This window comes from Saccoglossus kowalevskii, chromosome 13, assembly GCF_978046115.1.
Source record: "Saccoglossus kowalevskii chromosome 13, keSacKowa6.1, whole genome shotgun sequence".
Taxonomy (NCBI): domain Eukaryota; kingdom Metazoa; phylum Hemichordata; class Enteropneusta; family Harrimaniidae; genus Saccoglossus; species Saccoglossus kowalevskii.
Window position 1 is genome coordinate 7,150,810 of NC_140653.1, and position 5,049 is coordinate 7,155,858.

At 35.1% G+C, this 5,049-nt stretch overlaps 1 long non-coding RNA gene across 1 annotated transcript; it reads left to right on the top strand.

Moving 5' to 3' along the window:
* The first annotated feature begins 496 nt into the window (after positions 1-496).
* On the top strand, positions 497-1,232 carry LOC144359954 (uncharacterized). Its single transcript, XR_014931291.1, has 2 exons — positions 497-548; positions 1,043-1,232. It is a non-coding gene; the product is annotated as an uncharacterized LOC144359954 (long non-coding RNA).
* The last annotated feature ends 3,817 nt before the right edge of the window (positions 1,233-5,049 follow it).

Below are 5,049 nucleotides of genomic sequence, written 5' to 3' on the forward strand. Positions count from 1 at the left end.
AAATTATTATTATTAAAATTAAATGATAGTGCTTACATTGACAGTGCACATGCATTGCGTTCACCTCTATCTTTGGCTAATATTTTTGTTAAAACGTAGTTGCAAAGCTTATTACTCATTCATTCGCTTACTTGTATTCTGGTTGTCTCAAATTTTTCACAGAGCAGTAGTATGGTCATGTATATATACGAACAATCTGATTAAAATCTGATGTAGTGTACAGGCTTTAATTATTTTGGCTATAAACTTATTTTAATTTTATTTTTTATTACTTTTGTTATTAATGCCTTTTTATTTTATTATCATTTTACTTTGATTTTGATTTCGTGTTTTTTTTTAATTCCGCCCTACATACATCTGATCCAATGCCTACGTAACGAGATTTCAACGAGACCCACTATCGGCGATTTTAGTTAACGAATCACAGACCTCCTTCTATAGCGCACATGATGATGTCACCGGGCAGAGTCAGGTGGCAAACACACTCAAATAAAATGGCGGATTATACTGACGTTATAATTAGCGATCGAGAATAACACGGCTTTTCGGTAAGTTTATTATTGTCAAATGCAACGAAAGTCATTTTTATGTTAATATTGTGGCTCAAATGCTTCGAGTTTAGATCGTTATTTTGCGTAGTTATTCTGGGAGTGACGATTTTGTTTCCACCGGTTCGACAGAACACCGGTGTCTTTTTCCAGTCGCTTGCCCTGGAGACGGGTGATGTTTTGTTGACGATCGGGCCAAAATCGTCTACGGTATTGAAGCCGTAGCTGTAAATATTCATCAAATTGTATCAACATTTTGTACATTATACAATAACTCTTTATTAAAGTAATTGAGCTGATTTGGACTGGAATAAAATATTTTTTATTTGGAACACATCGCAATTGATCAAGAAATATTTTTTGCTCCAATTTTCTGCATCGATTCCGTGGGCCGGTAACTGTTATACAATTTAAAATCAGTTTGCATTGTTTACTATAGCTGTTAACAGTGTTCTAATCATTACGATTTACTCATTTTTTTGCTTCCATTCTAGATAATTATGCTCAGTGTTTGATGTAAAATTGAAGCGATGACTGACTGAATGAACGAACCTTGGCTGGCGAAGATGTATCTGGAAGTGTACACATTTGTTGGAAGTGAAAAAAATATTCAATGTAATGACAAAAATTGTAAAATTTCTTCTGTAAATAAAAATATACTAGCAATTTTCTATTAATGGTTTATTCAAGTGGGCAAAATATAATGTACAGTCAGAAAGCTTGCCCGTATACACTGAAAAGTAAGCAACTGACAGCCTGTATAAAAGGGGGGCTGTGATTGGCTGTTACTTACGCGAGATTTGAACAGGACTTATATAGGCGTCGGATCAGATGTAGGTAGGGCGGAATTAAAAAAAATCAAAATCAAAGTAAAATAATAAAATAAAAAGGCATTAATAACAAATATAATAAAAAATAAAATTAAAATAAGTTTCTGGCCAAAATAATTAAAGCCCGTACACTACATCAGATTTTAATCAGATTGATATACGAACTGTTAAAAGAACCACAATATTTTCAGTATTCTGTAATTATATACACTATGAATATGTTTTTGAAATACAATTCCTCACAGTTTTTTTACATTCTGGTTTCATGAGTGTCTCTCGACTGAATTTGTGTGCTTATAGAAGTTTCAGTGTAAATCGGTTGTTTTTTGGGCTCAACTGTTTTTAAAATATCAATGGTGTAATACATTGGTTCAGTGACCAATAAGTGACTTCTATAAGTTGTCTGTCATTACTGGCTGGCAGCATATTCCACAAGTTGTCTGTCATTACTGGCTGGCAGCATATTCCACAAGTTGTCTGTCATTACTGGCTGGCAGCATATTCCATAAGTTGTCTGTCATTACTGGCTGGCAGCATATTCCATAAGTTGTCTTTCATTAGTGGCTGGCAGCATATTCCACAAGTTGTCTGTCATTACTGGCTGGCAGCATATTCCATAAGTTGTCTTTCATTAGTGGCTGGCAGCATATTCCATAAGTTGTCTTTCATTAGTGGCTGGCAGCATATTCCATAAGTTGTCTTTCATTAGTGGCTGGCAGCATATTCCATAAGTTGTCTATCATTAGTGGCTGGCAGCATATTCCACAAGTTGTCTGTCATTACTGGCTGGCAGCATATTCCACAAGTTGTCTGTCAATAGTGGCTGGCAGCATATTCCATAAGTTGTCTTTCATTAGTGGCTGGCAGCATATTCCACAAGTTGTCTGTCATTACTGGCTGGCAGCATATTCCATAAGTTGTCTTTCATTAGTGGCTGGCAGCATATATATATAAGTTGTCTTTCATTAGTGGCTGGCAGCATATTCCATAAGTTGTCTATCATTAGTGGCTGGCAGCATATTCCACAAGTTGTCTGTCATTACTGGCTGGCAGCATATTCCACAAGTTGTCTGTCAATAGTGGCTGGCAGCATATTCCATAAGTTGTCTTTCATTAGTGGCTGGCAGCATATTCCATAAGTTGTCTATCATTAGTGGCTGGCAGCATATTCCACAAGTTGTCTGTCATTACTGGCTGGCAGCATATTCCACAAGTTGTCTGTCAATAGTGGCTGGCAGCATATTCCATAAGTTGTCTTTCATTAGTGGCTGGCAGCATATTCCATAAGTTGTCTATCAATAGTGTCTGGCAGCATATTCTATAAGTTGTCTGTCATTAGTGGCTGGCAGAATATTCCATAAGTTGTCTATCAATAGTGACTGGCAGAATATTCCACAAGTTGACTGTCAATAGTGTCTGACAGAATATATTCTATAAGTTGTCTGTCATTACTGGCTGGCAGCATATTCCACAAGTTGTCTGTCATTACTGGCTGGCAGCATATTCCACAAGTTGTCTCATTTCTGGCTGGCAGCATATTCCACAAGTTGTCTGTCATTACTGGCTGGCAGCATATTCCACAAGTTGTCTGTCATTACTGGCTGGCAGCATATTCCACAAGTTGTCTGTCATTACTGGCTGGCAGCATATTCCATAAATTGCCTGTCAAACTGCTTTAATTGACCACAAATCACTTATGTATATATAAGTATTCATATATTTTTATTTATTGAGTTAGGGTTGCTCAATCATATGTTTTGACCATAATCTCATTGAGGAACGGGGTCTCAGTCGTGTATGGTACTTGGTACGTACATTAGACAGACAAGTTTGACTTCCAAAGATGCACTGTCTGAGTTCAAACGCGTCTACGCTTTATCTTCCATTAGCATGTTTAAAATAAACGCCTCTCCACTTATCTCCTCATTAGCAAATTTGCAGTAAACACTAAATGCCTTTCAACAGACAAGCTGAATGATTGATTATGTTACATGATTGTTTAAAAGATGTTAGTGTGCCGCTATCAAATTACTATAGGCCCAGTGGTAGGAAAATTGTGGTTACTAGTTCATTTACATTAATTTTGTTTTTGTTGGTAATCATAAATCATGCTGCACGTAACAGTGAAAGTGATTAGCATATGACACCAGTTTGACCCCACAGAGACGCACTTGGGTTTATCCAAGCTCACACAGTCAACGCCCTGTCTGGAAGACTTCATTGTTTCTTTGTGGGTAAAAGAGGGGTGAAATAAGAGATTAATGCACAGGAAGACAAACATAGTAAACTTTTTTTATTGTTATTCATTGCAAGAAACATTTGCTGGGATGATAGCAATTTGAATGCCCCATTTCCTGTGAGTGGCCGGACTAGAAGAGGAAAAACAAAAAATATTTTTGCAGACAAAATTAGGTGGTCCAATTAATAGAGCAGTCAATTTGATAGAAGGATTATGGTAGATGCTCTGGGCCAATGCATAAATTTGATTAGGTTTTGGTAGATATCTAAAGAACCACTCATTGAATTTTGATGAAACGAGGTGCATAGATGCTCTGAACTTATGCGCAGACTTGATTAGTTTTTGGTGAAAATCTGTGCATAATAATTACCTAATTTGCATGATAATTAGCTAATTTTTAGCTTTTCCATGACTGTTCCACTGATATCTAAAGAACCACTCATTGGATTTTGATGAAACTTGGTTCATAGATGATCTGAACTAATGCCAGGTTTTAGTTTTGGGTGAAAATCTGTGCAATTTAATTACCTAATTTGCATAATGATTAGTAAATTTTCGGCTTTGCCACTGATACTCAACTACTTATCACATTTCAATGAAACTTGGTACATAGATGTCATAGGACACTGCACAGACCTGATTGTTTTTGGGGTCAATAATTGTGCATATTAATTACCTAATTTACATAATAATTTAATTTTCACCTTTTTCACTAATCATCACGTTTAAATGAATCTAAACTATGCTGAAAGCCAATCAGTTGTTGGTAATATCAGTACATATTAATCATCTAATTTGCATTATTAGTTAATTTTCGAATTTTCACATATATCTCAAGTACTAATCGTCACATTTCAATGAAACTTTGTACATGGGTCCTCTAGAACTATGCAGAGACCTGATTAGTTTTGGGGTCAATAATTGTGCATATTAATTACCTAATTTACATAATAATTTAATTTTCACCTTTTTCACTAATCATCACGTTTAAATGAATCTAAACTATGCTGAAAGCCAATTAGTTGTTGGTATATATTTATGCATATTAATCACCTAATTTGCATAATTAATCAATTTTCAACTTTCACACTGATATCTCAGGTACTAATCATCACATTTCAATGAAACTTGGTACATAGATGTCATAGGACACTGCACAGACCTGATTGTTTTTAAGGTAATATCAGTACATATTAATCACCTAATTTGCATTATTAGTTAATTTTCAAATTTTCACATATATCTCAAGTACTAATCATCACATTTCAATGAAACTGTGTACATAGGTCCTCCAGAACTATGCAGAGACCTGATTAGTTTTTGGGTCAAAAATTGTGCATATTAATTACCTAATTTACATAATAATTTAATTTTCAGCTTTTTCACTAATCATCACATTTCAATGAATCTAAACTATGCTGAAAGCCAATTA